The sequence below is a fragment of the Salminus brasiliensis genome, chromosome 22, assembly GCF_030463535.1.
Source record: "Salminus brasiliensis chromosome 22, fSalBra1.hap2, whole genome shotgun sequence".
Lineage (NCBI taxonomy): Eukaryota > Metazoa > Chordata > Actinopteri > Characiformes > Bryconidae > Salminus > Salminus brasiliensis.
Genome location: NC_132899.1, coordinates 15,955,937 through 15,980,478, shown reverse-complemented (window position 1 = coordinate 15,980,478; position 24,542 = coordinate 15,955,937). Strand labels below are relative to the sequence as shown.

General features: G+C 39.5%; 1 protein-coding gene across 2 annotated transcripts in view; it reads left to right on the top strand.

Annotated features, from left to right (window-relative positions):
- Positions 1–24,542, top strand: part of ndst2b (N-deacetylase/N-sulfotransferase (heparan glucosaminyl) 2b) — a 71,777-nt gene continuing 47,235 nt past the window's right edge. The window contains exon 1 of one of the 2 annotated variants that reach the window (XM_072667459.1): positions 1–101. The gene's annotated coding sequence lies outside the window, so the exon portion shown is untranslated. Of the gene's footprint in view, positions 102–250; positions 401–24,542 lie in introns of those variants that run through there. The other variant, XM_072667461.1, reaches the window with a different exon arrangement.

The following is a 24,542-nucleotide window of genomic DNA, read 5'->3' as shown; positions in this document are numbered from 1 at the left end:
AGAACGAGAGGATGCGGACGGACGGCATCGCCAACTTGTGCTTTTAACCCGCACGTTCAGAGGAATCCCTCCGGCTCTTCTGGACGGGGGACTTTTATGTGGTGAGTAACCGGAGCCGTGTCAGACGGAGACGCATGCGTGAAGTGTGCGCTGATTTTGTTCCTGGAAGTGCAGCGATGGCACACTCTCTCACTCACTCTCTCTCTTACACACACACACACTCTCTCTCTCTATCTCTCTCTCTCACTCACTCACTCAGTCAGTCAGTCGGAGCTACAGGCTCCTCTTCACGCCGTGTGGAGAGTCGAGCAGATGCGGTGGATCTGAGGGCACGTCGCTTTCGCCTTCCACAGCTGGTTTTGGAGGACTGGTCGATAGTAGACTGCGTGAACTTGCTCAGGTAGGCTTTGTGAGGATTTGGTGAGAGATCCGGTAGCTTTAAGGATTCGTATGGAGGCGAATAGGGACGTGGTGCTGAATTTGGGAAAGTTCCATGTTCGAGACAATCTCTCTTTAAACTAAGCAAAGCTCCTCGGTTAAAGGTTAGGCTAGAATATATAACACAGGGAGAATTTACTGTCGACACTTTGCTATCGATACTACCCTCCCCTGCTTTGTTTTGAACTCGTGTTGCCGCAATTGCATTAGATGTGATTGAATTATTGATACGAGCTCCATCTGACTGACTGACTGAAGAACATGTGGCTGTGGGACTGATTCCCGGCCTCAGAGCGCGTTTGTGTGGTTTTCCATACAACTGTAACTAACACACCTGACCCAACACACGAGGAGCTTCATTCAGGTGTGCTAGATGAAGGTGTATGATGTGGGCTGCCCTGGACTGGGATTGAGTATGGAGTTTTTTTTTTTTTAAGTGGCTTAATCCAACCCAGGCTCTTGCTGGGGCTTCTAAACCTTGTTTCAGTCGCATGTCAGACCCCAAAACCAATCCAGACACCTTTATGCACATTTCCCCTCTTGAGTCGAAGTGATTGCCTCAGCTGTAGTGCATAATACCATGCCAAAGTGTCTAGAGGCATCTTTACGTGTATGTGGACTGCAGCCTTCACTGTAGTAAAGCTAATGTCTCTCTTTATGAAATGAGCTCATTTTTGGAATGGATATGTAATGTGGTTGAACTCTCTCCATGTAATAGGAAGCATAGTGTCTCTATCATTGCCAGTGTGTGCACGGTACGCTGTTTACTGCACTATGTATGGTAAAGTGGGCGGAAATAAAGTCATATCACTGTACCGCTTCATTCCACACAATTCTTTCACTTTTGAGGACAGTCCTGTATCTCCCAGCTTGTTCAGAAATGCGTGTCTTTTTAGGGCTCAAAGCATGAATTACACTTCCTCACTGTAGGGGAAGGCCAGGAGCCAGAAATATCATTTCTACATAATGCTGCTTTAAATACTTTGTTATATATATATATATATATATATATATATATATATATATATATATATATATATATATATATATATATATATATGAAAGCTTTAGCCCAGACAGCTTTTTAAATGAGGGACAATACAGGGCAGCCATTCAGAAGAGAGATTATTTGCATATACATATCTGTCTTAAAGGCACATTACCACAAATGGACTGCTTAATTCAAAAGAAGAAAAACACATTTGTGGAAACTGATAATTTAAAAATGAATTATGTTGTTTTCTTTATTATTATAAAGGCTTTGATAACGTTTCTTTTTATGAGGGTTTGATAAACCCACAAACACAAATATTTATGAAAAATAATGATATAGAAGGAAAATAGTGGTCCTTTAACTGCAAACCTTTGTGATATATATCACAAAGGTTTGCAGTTAAAGGACGAGTTATTATATGTTGTTTTCTTTTTATATATATATATAAAAAAACAACATATAATAACTCGTTTTTAAATGATCAGTTTCCATAAAGTTGTTTTTGTTCTTTTGAATTAAGCAGCCTGTTTGTGGTTTGGTACTGTGCCTATAAGACAGATATGTATATGCAAATAATCTCTCTTCTGAATGGCTGCCCTGTATTGTCCTTCATTTAAAAAGCTGTCTGGGCTAAAGCTCTCATTACATCAGCATGAATGGGCTGGGCTAAACTGCTGTAAGCTGAATAGGTCAGTGTGTTGTTTTTTCATGACTTCAATCAGGCTTTTTTTACACTTTAGTCTACACATGTAGACGCTATGGGCTTGGGAGTGAGCAGTACATATAGAAACGTTGCCAGTATTTACATATTACTCTTTGTTTGTTTTTTCCTTTTCCTGAACATCAAGTAAGTCAGTTATGATACAGTCCCTTCAGAATTTTCCTCTTCAATGTTCAAGGCTGCCATGGGCGTTTAAGTAGACTAATGTGAAGTCTAACCTAATTTTATTATCTTTTTTATGAAGTGGTGGTCAGTGGCTTAATGAAAGGTCTCTGCCCTTGTACAGCTATATTCAGTTGAAGGGAATTAAATGGACATTAATAAAAGCAGAATATTACTGGGTTATGTTTGGGTTTTGTAATTGTGAGAGACATTTCTTGGCACATTTTGGCACCAACTCAATAATTACAGCCATTGCCTATTGAAGGAGGGAGAAAGAAAGGACCTTCCGCTGCTTTCTAGATGAGACTATTAAGGACTCTCATTTGACTGAAAAATCCAATGAGCGCAGGGCAGAGTCCTGCCGATGAACGCCGCTCATTGAGTGCTCTATTGATGCTCTCGATAACTGTGTGATAATTAAAAAGTGTTGCCGGCGGGCACCATTCTCAAGGCCGTGATCCATCTCTCGAAAAACTTAATCAGCGGCCCAAAAAACTGGATCCAACCATATTAATTTGCGCTGCACGAATATAATTTCTTATCCCTTCCCTCCACCCTCAATTTGACAAACAAATGATGTGGATTAAGCAGGAAGGCTCAAGCCTAGGCATAATTACAAGCGCATAGTTGTTGACTTGTGATGTTCTCCCTGTGTCTGGCTGCTGGGTGTTTGGAAGTACTCAGGTTTGTCACATGTCTTGTCTATTTGAAACTGATAAGGCCTTCCCAAAGATCTGTATTGAATGAGTGAGCAAGGCTGAACCTTTAACTGGTCTAATGTAACTCACTCCTGCTTTCCAGTATTGGTAAGCGAAGCCTTGAAGAGCTTTGAAAGCCAAGGCTGAGGTTTGTTCGCTGGGGCCAGTGCGCTGTTTCAAGAAATTGGAGATGCATCTCCAGGCCACATGAAACAAATCTGCCCATATGAAGCGGTTTACAGTAAGACTCATGACATCATTTTTGTTCGTTGTGGTCTGAAGGCTGTGAATGTGCAGCACTGTCACGGTAGTAAAATGTTACGTTCGAAAAACAACTGCAATGAATAATGAGCATACTTGTGAGAGCCTGAGGTAATTTGTTGTACTGATGGCCGTAGTTTACGAAGGCATGCAGACTAGATTTCAGCGAGAGCGTGCCGTCCCACTTCCTGGATAAAGGACAGTGATTTATGATGAAGCAATGAGCGAAAATATGATCTTGCTTTCTCTCATGGGCAATTTAATGTGGAATGCTCAAATTAAAATTTGCTTTGTTTGAATGAGACCGCCTGTCTGCCTCAGTTCTGAAGGCCTCTATTCTGAGCTTCTAATTCACGTGATCTGTGGAAGAAAGGTCAGCGTTTTGTTTTGTTACGTTTTTTTGTTTGTTTGTTTTTTGGTAAGAATTTGTATTGCTGGAATGGTTGATGGTTGGGTGTTACTTTCTCTTTTTTTGTTTGTTTGTTTTATTTTGCCTTGCAGTGTTTGACATGAGCCGCTAATCTGTTGGGATTCTTTCCCTTTATTTTTAAAATTACTACTGTTTTATCACATGATGTGGTTGTAGCTGTATTTGATTTATTTCGGAGTTACTGATTTCATAATAAATTACCTAACTTATCTTAAAAAGCAGATGAACAGTCAATTTTACTGTTTGTAAAACTGGATACCAGTATTCTGGGTTATTAGAATATTGATATTGGAAAATAATTGCCTTCAAAAAGCTAAGCCTAGGACAGATACTTTAAATTTGACTGCTATTTCATGCTGATATTTAATGGTATATTTAATAATAGATAATAATAGAATTATAATTTCTATAATATTTTATGTTATACTGTATTTGCAGTCCTTAAGAAATTAAATACTAAATTTCTCTGTAATGCTAATCCACCTAGATCTAGTACCAATTTCAAATGTTTCTAAATGCTTTGGTATCAGCTTTGGTATTGATCTCAGAAGATATCTGATATCAACATCACCAAACCCTCAGTATGGCCTTGGCTCGGCTCTACCTATATTTAATGTCCTTAAACATGTTTTTTTGCAAGTCTATTTACGTTGCCTGTTGAGCCTCTGTGGGTTCGGGTGAAAGTCATGTGCATTGTCTTATCATCTGGAAGGTGAGTTAGAGGTCAGGGTGCTTACAGTAACAGCCTGGCCATGTTGATCCCAGATGTGTTGTGGCTTTCCACACATGATTTAGGGTTCACCCCAGAGGATCTTCATTTGTGCATATATTAGGTGTGCTCCAGCAACCTTATGGATGCCACAGGCCTGCCATGCGTCATGACCATTAGTGTGATAACGTTCAGTGTATCAGGGGACAGATAAAAAATGGCTCAGAGCAGGCCATTATAACAGCATTTTTCTTTTAGATCAAGGATGGGGCGGCAGCACTGCTTGACAAGAATCTAATCTAATCAGAAAGAGGAGGGTGGTCTGTTTTGAGGACCTGAGCAGTGTTCCGTGTCCTCTGGCCAGGCGGTGGCCTCAGCGGCTGACAGGTTGAGGCTGAGAGTGTTTGGCTGCTGCTCGGACCCAGCTCTTTGGAGTGGGTAGTGTGGAATGGATGGTGGCAATGTGAAAAGGAAGCAGCAGGGGGGCGTCTCCACAGGGAGCCAAGAGCTGTCTGGTCAGGGATCAAATTCTCGCGCTCTTGGCTAGCTTGCATCCATAATTCATGTGCTTTTTCGCCTGTAGAGGAAAATGGAAAATGTGGTGCTGTTTTTCCCCCTGACATGCTCCTTCGCTCTCGTGTGGGTTTTGTCCTCTGGTTTCATCAGAGACATTTTCGTCTGGTTCTTTTTCATTGTGAAGAAAGCAGTGAGCAAAGAACCCGGCGTTAGGCAGGTGAACTGTGGTTTAACCCATAGGGTTCAGGGGCTTTGAGCTTCTTAAAATGAAATCGAACGCCAGAGTTAAGCGAGATGTTTGGACCCATCCCTGTGGCGCCCTGTTGACTCTGTCTCGGTTTTGCCACTCTTGACTAAGCCATAGCTTTGTTAGAGCTTATATGGACAGCTCACATCCTTGTGCTTTAGTGTTGGATTTTGTTTGTATTTACTAATTATTTATATTGCTGCAAAATTAAATTTCTGTATTCTCAGCTTTTTTGCTTTGAGGTGCCGGAAAGGACCTGATGTTCTGCACTGAATAATGCAGAGATTGCCCCACTCCGTCCCCAAATCAGTTAACTTGAATTAATCAATTTTCTTTCAGTTCAACACCTTCACCTCACTGGAGAAATGGCTGCCTCTCTTTCTCAGTATGAGCTTTTATCTAATCGATTGCTCATCCAAGCTTGCTGGACAGATTGCTAAGACTCACACTGTTTCAGAATTGCGCACACATGCACAACCGTGCACACACTCAGTGTTGGTGTGCTGCTGTTATTCCCCACAGGTGCACCCCTGCCAAGCTTCATAAAGTGCTCAAGCTCATTTAGGCTTTTGTTTTGATTACTGATTCAGAGCATCTGTTATTTTTACTGTTAAGTTCAGAATTTAAGAGTATATATTTTCATGCATAAAAAAAAACATCCCAACATCATGCACCCTCCTGCACACCTTGCAAGTGTGGCAGATGCATTTTAGTGCAATATAGTGTTCATTTCATTTCTGGTGACTGGACCAATGACCCAAACTTGTACATATATTAAATTAGAAGTTTTTTTTACATTAATCTAATCTAATTAGGACAGCATGGTGGACTGTTTTGAGGTGCTAAGCAGGGTTCCACATCCTCTGGCCTGTAGTCTCCTCGACCTTTTTTACATAAAGTCACCATTTCGACAATGTGAAGTTTTGCTGGGCACACTGACGATACACAGCTGTTGTGACATGCTTGCTCATCATTTCCCCCAATTTTCATCAGCCTTGGGTGTTCTTAGATCATGTCTTCTGTCTCATTAAAATGTATGAAATAGCATATGTTTGTTTCATCACCCAGAGAAAATGTCCAGGAGAGGAAAGGAAGATGGACATGTCTACAAAAAGAATAAATCATAAGTGCGGCTAAGATTCTTTTAAGGCTTTTTTTTTTTTTATCCCTTCATTTGTCCCTTAATTAGCATCTAGCGTTGCACTACTGTCTGCCGAGAATGTCCATTAGCAATGACTGTCAAGATGTACTTATCATGAGCCTGAGGGACAGGCTTTGTGCAGAAGTATATCATTATGAGCAAGATTGTATTTTTGGTAGACTATATTTGTCTTCTCTTATGGTCTAAAGCAGCGTTTGAGTTCTTTTCTTTCATTTATGATGTGAGCCTTTCAACTTCACTAAGGAGTATTCATTTTTTGGGGGTGCAGCTGTCTTTTTATTTTATTATTATTCATTTTTATCAACTCATATGCTTTTCCCTGGTGATATACAGTGCAGAGGTCTTGGGCATCTGGTAAGGTTTTTATTTATTATTATATATTTTTAAATTTTTAAAATAACTATTCATCTTGGCAATAAAAATTCACAGAATTCATTATTCACAGAAATCATTGCAGTGATTTGCAACAATATTATTGTCCGTATTATAAGATATTATAAAGACGTTTTATATCACTGATATAACAATGATAATATAATGGCATAAGAATTAAATTACACCCTTTTAAAGAGCAATAAACTTTTAATTATTAAACAATTTTACCTGTGATTGGAATTTAAGCAATGCTTAAACATGCAAAATAAATAAAACATAAATGAAATAACCTGCTGTTTTTAAACAAAGTCAATAAACTGGCTCATTTATATCAATGGGCTTTTCTCACTTAGTAAACACAATGCGCATTACCAAGATCAGCAAAAATGATTGAGGTCATGTCCATTTATTGTACAATAAGTTGATAACACTCTTATAATGACGGGCCCAACAATAACAGGCCTGCTTTTGCTTGTAAAAGCACTGTGTAATATGACAATACATGCAAACAAGTATGATGAAAAATATCACAAATTTCCTGTTTTCAGATAATTAGGCTAGCTGATGTTTGGGTTAGGCAGACTGGTTTTAGATGTCATCTGAATCTGATATAATTGAATGCAGCATTAATTAACCAAACCATCTATTGGTAACTGTGTTACAGATTGTTACAGTCATGTTTTGACATAATTGAACCTGACATTTGTTCTTCACATTGTGTAAAATTTTGTAATTAGTGTACCAAAAGAAACACTCCAAAATGACCAATAAAGCCTTTCTGCCTGATTTCCATTCCATTTGTCCTCTCTTGTAAATATACCGTTTTTGGAGATTTGAAGGTTTTTGCATCACAGCGGCTCTTAAGAATGATTTTAGTATTTAAAAAAATATATTCTTGTAAGCATGTAACACTGACTGCCCAGATAAATGGTTGTTTCTGATGAAGCTCAGGAATTAGGGCTATCTAGCCATTACCTTAGCAGGATTATTATTACAGAAAAATATAGTACTTGGTTCTGTAGAGCTTTAATATGAATATGAATATTTTAGCCCACTGTGCCAGCATCACATAAACATACTGCTCCTCTGGTGTTTATTAAATATATTTAAATATCAGTTTATGGATAATTATGGATGTGTGATTCTGATATAATCATGCATCTATAATTTTATAATTGTAATGTGCTTGAAAACATTTGCTGATCTTTTGAGACCTCAAATAAGATACAAATAAGCCACACGGGAGTGTAATTTAGTTTATTCAGAGTGTATTTGTTCTCTATATAGCAATATGAAACTATCCTAGGCTGATCCATTTTTTTGTGTAAACGTGTATATGTGTTAAGGCAGATGCAGATGGACAGATAAAATTATGACAAAATATAGCTGGTTTGGCATTAAGAAGAATTCTAACATTTATAGGAGTTCCAAATGCAAATAAAATCAGTAGAACACTGACATTTTAATGTGCTAACCCAGTGTCCCCTACATATCTGGCTCTTCCAGAGAACCGTAAATGTACTATTTCGAAAAATCAGTCAGATTTAAACATCTGTCTAAAACCAATCATTTCTTATGCCAACATCTGCCAATACAGATACGAATCCAGTATCTTTGTGCATCACTAGAAGCTATGATGCTTCTTTTAACAAGCTCTTGTGATATGACATTTGTTTTTGTCCAGAGCTTCAGTCTTCACCAAAGCTAAACCCATTTTGTAGATGCCATAGCACTGAGTCAGAATTCTAGTTTAGGAGCTACAGAAGCAAATTTCTGTCAGCCCGCTCACTTGGAAAACTACAATCCTGTTTCAGTGCATTAACCGCTCTGCTTAGCACATGATACAAGCAAAACAGACCATCTTCCCAAACTGGCATTGTGCATCGCTGGGCTTGGATTGCCAGCTTAGTTGTGCACTCTGTTGCTGGCCGCCTCACTTAGTTTTCTCTATTTTAGTTTGCCCTAATGGATCCATTTAATTGGAACTGTGTAAACAAATGGGATTTAGCCTTGCCATCTAGAGCTTTAATGGGTGCTTAACGGTGGTGCCTTCAGTGGAGAGAGCACCTGAAGCTATGAATATTTTGTTTAATCTTTTACAGTTTAAAGGAACTTATTTTGTTGTCCGGCAGCACTAGCCATTAATTATATAGGGAGAGGCTGGAGGTTCTGCATATTTTTACATGCATTTACATATTAAATGGAATACGTTTGACTTGTAACAGTAATGTTCGTATGTGTTTATGAGGTATGAACTTTCTGTGGATTTTAGTCGTGGGTTCATATCTTTTCAGGGCTGTGTGTGTGTATGTGTGTGTTTTAAGGTTTGTGCATGTTCGATGTTGATTAAGGAAGAAAGGTGTGTTCTTTTGGTCACATCATAACTCCTCTTTGTAAAGAACAGCACTGAACAAGGGTCTTTGTTTCAGTTCTCCTTTGAACAAATACAGGATTGGCTCCTCAGCTTCTTGCTCATTCACAGGCATATGCGTGTGTAATGGGATACTTCACTTCTCTTTTGTATCTTGCTGCATTCACAATGAGATTTCTCTCTCATGCTGCCCTAAGAGACCTGGGTTTAGTCAGGGGCTTTGTTGTAGCCAGATTATGTAGAATATTTGCTTTGTATGAGAAGCAGGTGCTAGAATTTAAAAGTAGAATGAGATGGAGAGCACACAAAAAAAAAAACTTCTTTGGCCGAAAGTCAGGTTGAAAACTGTGGCCAGGGAAAAAGGAATTAATGTGTGTGTGTGTTTGAAAATTGTCACGGTACCTCTATCACAATAGCTAACTGTCCCTGGACGGTGTGAGCTGCAGCTGCAGTGCATCCCTCTAGGCCTCCAAATCCCTGTATCTATGTGTAGATAGTGTGAGAATCATATGGTGAATACCTCTACAGGCATGTGGGTCTCCTGGGGTCAGTCCATTATGGCCTATACACATTTAAGCTAGAGTAGAGAACACTGTTTTGCAAATTGAATATTGTATTATTACAAAAATCCAGACCTGTGGTTTTGAACTTTTTTTTCTTGCGTCCCAGCTGTGCGAGTGTCATAACGGTGGCTAGAGTCTGTCATTCAGTGCTTTTGGTGCTTAAATATTTAATACAGTAGCGAAAGAAGAATGTTCAAAAGGTCTGACGATTATTACAATAGGCAGGGATTATGTAACGCTCAATTCAATTACAAGTACAAAACAGTCATGGGAACCATGTTTTAAAACCCCTGTGAGGCCATTTTGCCACCACTTTCTTTCTAAGGCATTTCACGACCCTTTTCACATTTCTAATAGCGATTCTCTGAATAGATAGTGGTGGCTGTGGTGAAGAGATGTCGTTGTATCTGTTTGTAATGTATGTGTTTATTTTAAACTGGTTTAAGAGTCTTTATTTATCCAGAAGCTTATGTTACTCGGTTATTGGCGGGGATGAAGCTGTGTCTAATGTTAGAGTAACAGTGTGCTCCACTGTGCTCCAGTGACCCCAGTCTGTACTGTACTGTATCTTTATGTACTGGTCTGTAAAAATGCTAAATAGGATAATCATTTTCACTCCAGGACTGCCGTTCATGCAAAAATGTCTTTTTTTTTTTTTTTTTTTAATACATAATTTTATTTGACATAATCTGGCAGTTGTTCTTTACGTAGTGTCACTCATAATAATTGGACCAATAGAAATGCTCAAAAATGGACTACCATTAAACGTTTTTTTCCTTCTTCTGTTTGTGTATAAATAATAAAATACTGTTTATAAATGAATGCATGTTAACAAGGTAACGTGATAAATAATAATTGATAAAAGCACTAATTATAAATGCAGAATTGCATTTGGCTAGTTTGACCTTTCTAGCAGTCTGTAGTTGAAGTCTGTACTCTGTGTTGCTATGATACAATCTGTATCAGCGTTCAGGTTGAAAAGATGATCCCTCACAGTGCTTTTTTCTTCTAACGTTGTGTGTGACCACTTGTATAATGTAGCAGTGTGCTGTGCTTCCACATGGTGAAGAAATTCTAACAGTATTGAAACACACGCTGAAGCAAACCGAGGTCTATATAGTATTGAAAAAGGGTTCTTTAACTTGTAACAAGAGTTAAACTCTTTTTGGTGCTTCATGGAACAATTTCTTTAAATGTTGTTCGTGAAAACAATAACAAAAGGTTTTTCACCATTCAGAGAAGTCCTTTAACCAGGCAAAGAACCATTAAAAAATTTAATTCTGCAGGACCCGTGACTAGAGCGCTTTTAATAAAACCGTAATAGTAATTTCCAGCCAATGTCAAGTCATCAGTTAGGGTTGGGCTCTATATGATAAAAATACTATATTGCAATATTAGCAGAGGGATCCCTGAACTTTGCTTTGCACACAATTAATCTGTGTATTTTTGGTATAAAGACAAATGCTGATTATAGTTTCTGATTACTTGCACAAAGAAAAAAAATCTATATGTAAGGCACATCCTATCTGAAATTCAGAGCCAATTGTGATAAGTGATCATTTCTAATATCATGATGATATCCAGCAACAATTATTTTATTTATTAATTTTTTTCTCCAATGTTTAGCCCTATGGTTTGTCCTAAAGGTTACAATCAGTGCTTGGAAAGGTATTGACTCTACTGTATATAAAATATATATATAATATAAATATATATATTTGTAACCACCTCTAGAAAAAAATGTGTTGATAAATAAATAAATTTATATATTTATTTTTAGCAACACTAGTGGCCACCCAGTCTAGCGTATGTTGGCCCATTACCAAAAACAGAATAATAAACTGAAAGTGAATTCCTTGGTTTATATAACAGACCCTTTAGAGGGTTCGAACTTTTCAAAAACAAAACACAAAAAACTGTGTACTTAATCGTGTACATTTGGCTCAGCAGACAACACAGTTTCCGAGTTTTACTTTGACATTGACTCACATCTGCTACAGTTTGCTCTCTTTGGTCCTGCCAGAGCTCCGTGCAGTAGTAATAACTCTTCTACAAGCAGGAGCTGTTGTCAATGACAGGATGGAACGCTTGCCAACTCCAACCCAAGGCCAGGGTTATGGGAGGTCGTCCAACAGCCGCTTTTCTGTGGCGCGGTTCCACCAAGTCACTGCGATGAATCTGATTAAAACCTGAAGGGAGTTGCTCTAATGTGAAATATGCCAGGCTGGGCCTGAGCACTGCTCTGACAGCTGGGGGAAGACGAACTCTTTTAAACCTCCAGCCTGTAGTTTGTACTTCCATCCGGTATTATTTTTTTTCCGTACTCTGACATTTAACTTTGCTGTGTTTATGTAACAGGTGCAGTACACACTAATCAGCATCATTTGTCCTGATATCAATGTGACAGATTTAGCCAAATGACTAATCTTTATCAGATGTCTTCGGGTAGGTTGGTATTTAAAAAAATGAACAGCACTAGGGTAATTTTATTGCATTTTAATAGAGCAGATGAAATGAATCAAATCAAGGTTTGCGGTGTAGCTAGTAGTGAAATGCTGTGACGACTGACGACAATAATAATAATAATAATAATAATAATAAATATATAACTTTATTTATTTATTTATTTTTACACATTTCAAGGTTTTAATGTGCAGTTTAATGTCCAATGCAAGAAGAATGAGCTCTTCTAGAAGAATCAGATCTACAGTATGTAAGGGACCTGAAGCTGAGTGTGTGTGTGTGCGCATCTTCCCGCACAGTTAAACCTCAAATTTGCATTTAACCTATTTCTGTGGCTAATGCTTCCCAGAAAACCATTTACAGCATCACCTGATACCCACCACTGATAAAAGCCTGTTCTTTTATTTATTTACTTTTTTAATCGACTGTGTTAAAGGTTTTTCAGCTCAGTGTCTGGTGCCTCAAACCAGTGAACTCAACAATGGTACCATTGATCCAGTATGTGTGTGTGCGTGCATACTGACTTATTGTCCCCTCGACTCCAGAGCTTAACCCCTCAGCCCAACTTGCTCGAGAGAGGGGGCTTGTCTTAGGCATGAGAAGAATGGAGGCCTTTGTCAACTCCTCTTAGGTGGATAAGTGCTTGAAGTGCACTTTTTTTGGCACCTTTTTCTCACTCCGTTTCTCTCTTGTAGTAGGCAGTCCACAGTGGCCGGTACCACAGTGAATGTTTATCGGAAGCGGCATCTGTTGACCCTCGTGCTGTACATTATTAAATCATGGAACTCTGCTGCTAAGAAAACGGGCTGATGTGAGAATTGAATTGTAAAACTGGACGACTTGCAGGCAGTCTTAAGGGATTCAGTCGCTTTAATGCCTGTGTTTTTGATGGCATAGCCTGTTGCAGGGAAACCTTTGCATAGCCTTTGGATATTTGCTCAGAGGAAAGTGTCCAACGTACACACGGAGGATGCAAGTTTAAAGGAATTAAATAGAAAATGGCATTCAGAGTGAGGGAATGTACCCCAGCACACCACGTGAAATGTTTTGTTGTGAGCTGTGCTTGTAGTTTCTGGTTTGGATCAGAAAATCTTTAGATTACTGCACTGTTTTTCCTTTCTGTCCGTAGGCCACATCAGAATCCAGAGGTGAGGAGTTGAGAAATGCTGTGGCAAGTTGTGTTTTTCAAAACAAAGGGTAAAATAAAGAGCGCAGTACCAGAATGAACAGCAGGAGTTGCCTTTACCAAACGTAGGAGCTTCCTCAGACATATTCGTAACACTCTTTTTAATTTCTTTTACTTCTTCTTTACTTCTTTTACACATAGTCACAGTCTTTCAAACTTTGTTGAAGGTCCAGCTATCGTTAAGAAAATAAAAAAGCCAAAACGAATACTATATATGCATCACTATTGTTATTTTAAATGGTTCACAGCACCACAATTTTTAATCTTGGAACTAAATGCCAAAATTGTTACTTGTTGCTAAATCATGGCTACAAAGGTAGCATGCGCAAGTTAGCATCTCATTGAAGGTCATTGAAAAAACATCATGGCTGTGTTTTCATGTGGACTGGCAATATGCAGTGATGCAACAATGAGCTCACAATGTTAACTTGCACATGCTAGTTGTGACTAACATTTTTTTTTTGTTTTTGTTTTTTTAATTACACACAATGTCTTGTGCTAGGATTAAAAAAAATGCAACTCTTTTATGCTTGATCAGAATTTAGAGACAGTGCTGTTGCCAGTGTTTGCTTTGCACTGTGTTTAGGTCTATTTTGGTCATTACACTTGCTTTTTGAGAAATGTGGCCTCAAACTTTGCGAGTAATTAGTAGCCTCTTGCTGTGTTGGCATGATCACCTGAGCGCTCAAGTTGTTTTGTGTGGTTACGAATTGAGAGATTTTCAGGAACGCTGCTGGAAATTAAGAGGGGAAAAAACCTCTTTGAATATATCCGGATACATGTGAAAGGGGTTTATTTTGAAAGGAGTGTGAGACTTTCCCCATTTCTAAATTTGACTGAGAAACAGATTAAGAAAAGATTGGGCCTACAGATTACCTGTAAAAAGTACAAGATCTCATCCTCATACTTGATTCTTTTTCTGGCTGTTTTCTACATCAGAAATCTTCCAGCTGTCTGTCAGTGTAGGAGGGTTTGTCTCCAAAATGTCCTGCAGTGAAATGCTTATGTTAAGCTCATCTTTCTCTTCTGTTAACACAACAATGAGATCTGCTTCATTTCTTCTGAGACAAAGAAAAGTAGATCTTAAAGACCTTTTCTGTATTCATTGTGACTGATTTTCACATAGGATGTTTTGTAGTACATTACATTACAGTGTATTTCCATATAAAGTTCCCTATAAACATGCAATCGGAATTGCTGTTTTAGCAATTTTCTAATAATTACTTAAAGCATCTTATTTTAAGGATTTCTGCTTTAAGCAGTCACTTACAGATTGCAGAGAGGGGCGGGGGACTTTATATGCAGGAATGTCACTGCAGTAGTCTATTATAAAAGACTATTCAAATGCATACATGTAAGCAGGTTATGTTAGCCTGTACGTAGATACATTTTCATCCCTAAACATACAAAAATGTAAATATTAACATTTAAGGCATTGGAAATGCCATGTGCACAGGTCTGTAAACCTGACCAGTCAGTTCCTGTGTTGATACCAGCTACTAGCATGTCTGTCACTAGCATACAGACACTAATGTGTCTTGGTCAGAGTGCAATCTGGCTATAAGCCTGTGCCATTAATAATAATAGCAGTCCCACAGTATGAGATCAAGCCTTGGTGGATGTGGTGGAGGCCTAAACAGAAGGCATCACCATGGGTGTGTGACTACCCCATCAGTTGTGTTTTTCTCCAGAGGGGGGGAGAATTCATCAGCTACCAGTGTGGTGATATTAAATGTTTACTGCTTCAAGTCAAGTCAGGTTTATTTATATAGTGCTTTTAACCAAGGACGTGTCACAAAGTAGCTTCACAGAGATCTAGCTTCGAACCTCAGGGATCAATCTTATCAGGTGGGTGAGTGGAGTACAAAAGATCTAATCTGCAGTCATGTAGAGATCTTTAATTTATTGTGGGGTGTAATAGGTGTAAGTATCAGTGACAGGAATACTTTCTTTTCTTTGCGTGTTTTATATTGTCTCTATTACTGTGCAGGTTGTATCATCAGTGTAAACATGGCATTCTAACTGTGACCTCCTTCCCTTCTTACAGAAATGCACCTTTTCCTCATGACTCATGAAGTCCATTTCCTCTTAGCGGTTCACCTGTGTGGATGGCACCAAGAACATGGCAAGCCGGCAGAGGCAGTGTGATGCATTGGGAAACCTTGGGTCTTGGCATTCATGTAGATGTTTCTTTAGCATGTACCACCTGAACCAGATGTTGTTGTAGATCAAGTACACCCCTTCATTGGAATGCTGTTTCCTAATGGCAGCTGCCTTTTTCAGGAGGATGATCTGTCCTGCCACACTGAAGATATTGAGGTTAATGTGTTGATTTAGCCTCCAGAATTTCTAGATCTCAATCTGATCAGGCATCTGGTTCATGGAGACTCCACCTTGCAATGTAGTGGTTGAGGCAGTGTAATTTAGGACTTAAAGGATCTGCTTCTAACGTCTTGGTGCTAGATACCACAGGACACCTTCAGAGGTTTTGTCAAGTCTTTGCCCCGACAGGTCAGAGGTGTTATGCCGGCACAAGTGGGACCTACACAATGTTAGGCGTGTGCTCTTAATGTTCTGACTGAATATTGTTAGTGTATGGGAAATTTTAATGGATAAAAAAATAACATTCACTTAGTCATGTATGTGTTCTCTAATGTAGTGTAATGGTTTCAATTTTAGAATTAAAAGGGCTAGATTTGTCACTGCATCTTTTTTAAGATATTGCTCCTTTAAACCTATACATGAATAGGGACTACATAACTGTGGACAGCATTGGGCCTCCGATATGGACCCTTGAAAGATTTGCGCAAGCAAAGCAAGGATCCAGAAGTCATTTAATTGAATCTGCTCAACGTAGAACTCAAATCTATTGCGCCGTCTTTATTTGGAGAGAGAGGCAGTTTGCCATGGATTCTGGCCTCTATTCTCTAGCTAATGATAGTGTAGCACAGTGAGACCGGCGACCGAACAGGGACTACTGCCAACAAAGAGAGCTTTTTGCTGACAACCCCCTCATAAGCCTGGCTGCTCTCCCTGCTCTCATATTCTCCTTTTGTGTTTCCTTTTCTCATTTATATCCATCTCCTCTACCCACTCACAAAGTCCTTAGTGGTGTCATTGTATTCTCTAGCTTCGTCATTGTACAAAGTTTCCGATTCTTTTGACCCCAATTGACACTGCAGCTTCATGCACTCTTCATACGGTATTTCTAATTTCTTCCACTCAGGTTTGATTCGGGTTAATTCAACAACAGGGCCCACTAATTATCCCAGTGCAGTGTTACAGTTTCAGGATTCAGCCACGAGCAGCAGCTCTACCTGCTAGTCTCTAAAGAAGCTCTCAGGAAGCAATAAGCAAGTCTTGAGCAAGTCTTCCATAATCCTGGCTATTGTGAGGATTGGAAAAACATCCCCCACTGCCTGCCAGCAGGACTACCAGCTAAACCATGAAACACATGCCATCTGAATGTACCAATTAACTTGTAGTGCACAAGATTGCCGTTCACAGTGACACTAATCGAAATTAAATGTGTTCAGTGGAGGCCTAGCATCTAAAAGCAGTTGTGACAATAGCAGTAGATGCCAGATGTTGATGTGGAAACATGAAGCTGTACATGCAAAACCCATCTCTCAAGAAGCCTTTAAACGAAAGGATGTGGTACCTAACCTCCTCACTGGTCAAAGATGGTGTGGATTTTCATTATCCTCTGCTTCTTAGTCTGTCTGCCTCCTGCAGGGTCTGTAGTTCCATCCTAAAAAACAATCATCTCTCCTTTTGAGTTCATTTTACAGGAAGTAACAGATTTACAGAGTTACAGAGTGACAGGGTCAAACACCAGGGTCAAATGTGAGCTTTGGGTTCTGAATGAATTTCTCTCAAAGATTAGAAATGACTAATGACGAGAACTGGGTTCTATGCTCTGACTGAGGTTAGGGGTTTGTCAAGGGAGGCACCTCCCAACTAAGAGCTCACTAAGTCAGGGTGAGTCTTGAGGCAGACAGCCAGAAATGAATTATTCAGGATCTTCTATACCACGACAGTCTGCGCTTCATTGTTGGCCATGGGCTTGCTGCGTCTTGATATTTTTTTTTTTTGGCTGTTATGCTCTCATAAACAACAGAACATCTGCAGCCTGCCATCAGTAAGCAATTGCAGTAATTTAAGCTGCAGCTGTTCAACATGCACACGAGATTATGCTATATAGGAATTGAACATTTTCTTTTTCGCCCTCTCTGCAGAGGGAAATGATTTGGTAAAGAATTGCTCGGTGTTCTCTTATGAAAAACTCGACTCCTCAAACTCTTATACTTTTTATACATTTCCGTCTATAGTTATGAAATATATGCTCCAGGGCTGGGAAAGAGTTACTTATACAATACAGTGGTGTGCGGCTGGCTCTTGTAAACACACTGCTGGCTGTTAGATTTGAGGTCATATTGTTTCTTGGTGACCAACTCCTGAGCTATGTTTATGCGTGCTTACTCCATCCATCAATGACTATTGTGTCTACTGGAATTTCTTTCAAACACAACCCAGGACTCCTGTTTTTCTTGTTTGTTAGCAGAGCACATCTGCAGAATTGCCTAGCAATTTGAAACAAATACCTGCAGACACCGCAGTCCCTGCTGAGCACCAGACGTTTACAGAGTAAGGGAAATATGTAGTACTGATGTAGAACTGGCATTGTGTAAAGAGCTACAGTTTTCTATGTAGTTTATTTTTTCTCTCAGATTCGTGTTTGACTTTTGAGCAAAATGACAACCAAAAAGCAACTATTCATTTTGACCATTTTAATTTCTATTTATTAAAATGAATCTGGTTGCTTGTGTTAGTCAAGCTGAACATTTACGATTCAGGTTGCTCCCCCATTCACAGCAAAAAAGCTTCAAGCTAGGTGCAGCTCTTCCACACCTAACTGAACTACTAGCAAGCTAGCTAGAGGCCCTGCTATAATCAGAAAAACACAAAAGTAAATATAATTATTCCAGGCCATCATATACTCACTATCGCCCAGTACCTCATGCTGCGATTTGGTATAAACCTTTGTCTAAAAGCCGTGGTTTGGGGCAGTGGGTGATTCGAGGACCAGCTCCTTTCAGCTGAGGAAGTAACCCAGGCAGTAAATTCACAGAAGCATATCGAGGGTGTCGTCAGTGCGCAAGAAAACTGATCAGCTGCACATTTCATAAGCAGTGTAATTAGGCTGGTTTGACTGAATTAAGTACAGCAGTAGAGTATTTTTAAACAGCAGTTTTTAAGAATCTGTCGAAAAATACTTTTCACCATATTGCCCAGCCCTGATCCTGTCTGTAATGTTAACTGCCAGTGGTGTAGAAACTGTCATGTTCATGATCAGTGCAACCAAAGCAGGACACGAATTCACATGTTGGAAGTTCACCTAACTTGTTTTGTACACTAAACTTCCCATTGAAATAAATGTCATTTTGCTCACTAAAATGTGACCGCAGACTCCTCGTGTGACTGCAGCTTGTACAAGTAAACGATCTCCATGCTGATTGTCTTCCCTGTACTGTACCTTACTGTGCATTAAAAAAATAATAATAAAAAAAAACTTTACAAATGGTCCTTACAGTTACAATTGTGTTAGTTTGTCCAATTAGTTTGTCAGCCTGTGAAAACCGAAGGACTGAACCCCTCAGATTAAAGCTGAAAGTCTGCACTTTAGTTTTGTAATTCTGTAGTTCACTGTCTATATAGACTAAATTAATAAAAGTATTGGGACACCTGCTAATTCATTTTCTTCCTAAATCAAGAGTATTAAATTATGCCTAAATTGCATCTCATTTAAAAAGCAGTCTAGGCTGAAACACTCCTTATAACATCATTGAACTGTACACACCGTAGGTAGCACAAAATCCAAAAGAATCTAATCTGAAATTATTGTATTCAAAATTAATTTAAATGATAGCCCTTTAAACAAATTGTGACCATTGCTATTTTGAGTCTGTGCGTTGTCTGGGTTTGTTATGTGACTCAATCGTATGCTATGTAGTCACCACACACACACACACACACACACACACACACACACACACACACACACACACACACACACACACACTCCATGGCCATCCTCCTCCTACGCCTCTCCTGTCTCCAGCTGTTGAGTTAATTGGTTTTTCCTGCTGCCCATAAAAAGAAGTAATAAGACTCCAGTTGATATGAGCAGGACCCTCCACCAGCTTCTTGGTGAGGAAAAACTTAATTTTCCTCACTATTCCATCTCATTCCCCTGCTCACTGACTCCATCAAGAATCCAATTCACACTGTTTTCCCTGCCTCTCCTACCTCATTATCTTTACCCTTTTCCTTCACGTTTCTTAACATTAAGTCATCCTTTTTCTCCTCGTAGCTTCTGCCATCAGTCAGAGCTGGGGTTTAATTGGAGGTAGACGCTGTTTGGTTGTTAAGAGATGCGCAAAGACATGCTTTGAGCAGCAATAATGACTCACTCTGCTGGCGCTTACAACAGATGTTAGCACCCAAGCATCAGGGCCTTATTTAACACAAAGAGAAGGGCTTTTCTTTCTTTCTTTCTTTCTTTTTCCTCAGGCTAACTCCTGCTCTGGCAGCAAATAACCTGGCGGACTCCTCCCTCCAGTCGCGCCTCGCCCCTCGCTGATCCGTGCTGGGACATGTCAGCAGCAGACGGCCTTTTACAGAACCTGAGCAGCGTTACGGGCACGTGTTGACAGATCGCAAATTAGACGCAAACTGTTTGGTAATGACTCACTAATGACAGACTGATGAAGTCAAAGTGACAAGGTCCACTTGTAATTAGTGCAACAGTCAGCACAGCCCTCAGCATTTAGATTTCTCCTCCAGCTAAATGGAGAAATTGAAAGTCTCGGCTGTGAAGTGAAGGGAGAATTTACTTTGGCCTTACTCTAATGAGGGCAAAAGTGCTTTATGCACACTTTAATGAATCACCCCAGCTTTGTCTTATGGATCTTTTTGGATGTCTTTTCTGCAGAGCTTTTTTTTTTTAATTCTAACAGTGCAAATCTAATTTAACAATGTCCACAGGATACAGTACAACGTTTGTTTTTTCACATACGCGCATGTGTGTGTGTGCTCTCTTAGTGGTGTCCATGGCGACCAAGGAACTTTGCCTTGGTGCTGTTTCTGAATGACCTGGTGTGTTAGTTTTGGAGGGATGACCCGAACCTTGCATTTTAGACCATACTTTAAAAAATTCCAAGCATTTACCAGATGTTACAGAAGAGGATGTGTTCCACTCATCTTTCTGTCTCTGTATTTTCATTTTCATTTTCATTTCTCAGTAAATTTGTCTTTTAATTGGTTTTTGACCTTTTGCGGCTAAGAAATCCGTTTCTTTCTGCCCGCTTGACTAATCCTGCCTTTGTCCAAGACCTAAATAAGTCATAAAATGATTAATTCAGCAGGGCTGGTATCTATGTACTGAAAGCGGTGTCGTGTACACAAATATCTCTGCTTTCTCATGGTTGTGGTTTAGCTGCACAATAGCATTTGTATTTTCACACTTCACAGCAGTAGTATCACCTGACTCAACTAAACACCTGTGATGTTCTTGGTTATATATAGAGCTGCGTGGCTTAATTTTATTTTTTTAATCTGTTAGAACCTGACATATGGATGCTCCACTGGGAGAGCACTCTTAGGCTTTCAGCCATATGGATATGTTAAACTATCGGGAGCCTTACAGAGTGGTTATGTTTATCCATCCATTCAACTACAGCCAATAGATTCAAAATTAGTTTTGCTGGAGGGGGGGGGGGGTTGTCTTTTGGAACAGTTCAGGCTAGGGATGTACTGCTGTGGGAATTGTAGATCCATGCCAATGTCTGATATCCATGCCAATATTTCGAATGTCTTTACCCTTCACTACTGCAGCAAAATGAGTTTGTTTTTAGCATATGACTCTGGACTGATGTGTGATTTTGGTTAGCCTACATTTTAAAAATGATATTTTGTTGTGATTTTATTACTGTGCTTGATAATAATTCAACAAAATGCAAATTCTGTAAAATGATACTATTCATTTATGATAGACACTAAACTGATGTTTCTTTTTGTGTTTTTTTTTGTGTACTATTTAGACAAAATGAGCATTTTATAATGTTAGAGATTTTGTATTACTCTAACCCGCATGCAGTAGCTGCTCATCGGTCCTGCATGCTCAATTTAAACCTGGGTTAAAAAGCTCAACCCAACTTACCATGTTTTTCACTTACTGGAGACAAAACTGAAGACAGAAAGACCTGGAAAAGAGTCTCAAGGGAAGTAACTCAGCATTTTGTGATGTCCATGGGTACCAGACCTCAGGCAGTCATTAACAGCAAAGGATTTGCATTAAAGTATTACAAATAATCCTTATATTTCTAACTGTTAGTTTGTCCAATTCCAAAACGGAATATATTTTTTTTAAACCCCTTGAATTAAAGCTGAAAGTCATTTTCACATTGCTCCATTTCAAATCCACTGTGGTGGTGTTAAGAGGCAAAATGACAAAACATTTCACTGTCTAATACACTATGGACAAACGTTTTGGGACACCTGCTTATTCATTGTTTCTTTAGAAATCAAATGTATTAAAAAGAGTTTATCTTGCTTTTGAAGTAACTTTCTCTACTGTCCAGGGAAGACTTTTTTAAGCATTGCTGTGAGGATTTGATTGTATTCAGAGACAAAAGAAGTAGTAAGATCAGGATGTTGGATGATCACCACCTCACCTTACCAAGTCCACAGCTCAGTGCTGGGCGCTTTATACCCCTCTAGCCCACGCCTGGCATTATTCAAAATGCATTTATATACCGCCTTTCACAACAAATGTCACAAAGCAGCTTTACAGAGATCCACGTCCACGCCTCTTATGAGCAAGCACCACAATGGAGGTGGTAGCGACAGTGGCAAAGAAAAACTCCCTCATACTAAGAGGAAGAAACCTTGGGAGAAACCAAGACTCAGTCCGAGGAACCTATCTGCCTAAGTTGGCATGGTGCCAGTAGGTTCATGTTTGGCCGTTGTAGCGAGTGCTGTTCAATTGGCAGTATTTCTATACAGGGACTAGACAAGCTGTGTCTGTGTGTGTGTGTGTGTGTGTGCTTTTGCACATCTATGTCAGCCATGGGTGCAACCTAGAGTAGATCTGCCAGTACTGTTATGATTCTGGCATTGTTGTAAATCTCCTGCTGGACCCTTCACAGAATACTCAGTATTCATTAGTAACGTGTATTTAGCCAGTGTGTTTTTAAGATCATCATTTCGTTGTACTTTGTGACTAGCTTGATATTGTATCGCAACCTTTAGCGATAGCAGAGAAATGTATTATAACCATGATTAACAGACTCAGAGCAGGGAGCACATGTTTGGTTGGATACCATGATGTCATTCCTGATACTGTTACATATTACATTTTATAATGTGAAAGTCTGGCAGTGAGGAACCATCCCATTTCCTTTTTGCCCCACATGCCACAATTGGAAAATTACGGGTGAGATATAGTGAACATTTTTTTTTCCTTTTTCTTTTTTCTTTTCACTTTCCTCTCTACCTCCCTCCATCCCTCACTCCCTTTTCTGCTGATACAATGCGTTAAAAAGTCAGACTTTCCCCCAGTCTGACAAACTGACTACTGATGTAGCTTTAGCTCAGGAGAATAAAAGAGGTCTGGTCCATTGCATTAGATGGAGGTGCTGACGAGCATGTATTTCCGAGTTTTTGCTTACGGTGGAGGTAGAGGGAAAGCTAGATGGATGGAGATACAGAGATGCAGACGTATTGTGACCTGGGGACACAAATGGGGAGAGACAGCGAGATGCGATTTTATCAAGTGAGCAGATATAAAGAAGCATGCAGAAAGTGACACAGATACACACGCTTATCATCAGCACTATAACTGAACCTTGTGTGTCAGAAACTGAAATGTGTTTTACTGTACAGTATAGAGCTGAGTGAACTGGAAAAAGTGTTTTAAGATATATATTTTTTTTACCATAGATGATATTTGTTGCAATGTTTTTTCATGTAAACCAAATTCACCAACAGTGTAACATTTTTAAAAACTCTCCCATACTGGGTACTATGAATTTTACTCAAAATATGCTGCACTCCATTCAGTTAGGTAGGACTGATTACAAATGTGCAGTTAACCAGTGTTCATACCCACAATATACTCATAAGCCTGTTGTGTACCACAATAACATTGATCATGGTACGATAAGATATTGTCTTATTGTCCACCCCTATGTATAGTACTGTAAAAAATATATTTTCACCATTTCTGTAGGACAGTTCATCATGATACGTTCGCACAGTGTAAACAGAAGCTGGAGAAGAGATTATGATATGAAAACGAACACATAACAGGAAAGAAGAGCAAACCAGAAGTGAGCCATTTTTCACTTTCCTTTCAGACCGAGCCTGCAAGTATGCGCGTACTCCGGTCTCTCGCTGCATCAATAATCCCGGAGTGTACGTTTGTGGCCAGCGACAAATCGCTCGATTCTATTTCCTAGGTTCTGCCAGCACTCAGGCTGCAAACCTTTTGTTTGGTCATCAACACAGGTCAAATTAAACAGAAATAAACGTAATGTTTTCTTATGCATGAAGCGAAAAGGACAAAATGTGCAGTCATGCATGAAATGAAATCGAGTTGAAATGAAGTGAAATGTGTAAAGTGTTCAGCGCTGAGTGTCTCCGGACCAACTCGCCCCTGCTGCTGCGTGGACTGGGCTTTATGGCTCCCTCTGGCATCTCCCAGCCTGACCTTCACTAAAGTGGATGGCTTAATGGGCTGTGAAGGACTCTAGTCTAAGATGGAAGGATGTGAGAAAGCGTTAAGTTGGCTGTGCCATGTATTTATCAAAAGCTGTGAACCTTGAGTCTGAAAGCAAGTCCGCCCACTGCAGCGCAGAGGCCCGTGGCGTTGTCTGCAATTCTGTATTAATAGTTGTGTCTGAAATCAAATGGCTGCCATAGTTGAACTTGCTGGGGAAACTGCTGTTTTGTATCTGCATGTTTCCTAAAACTGTGACAAATAAAACTTCCTTCATGGTTCTGTTCTTAAGTATTTTTGCTATGGTTGTCTGAGTTTAATTTAAGGCTTTAAGAAATAACATGCACTTACTGATTCTGTTTGTGCTACTTAATTTAGAAAGGACACCTGAACTCTTTGGCATTGGAGTCAAATCACAGGAGTACATATGTTCAGGTGTGTTCCCATGGTGTTCTCAGAACTGGGT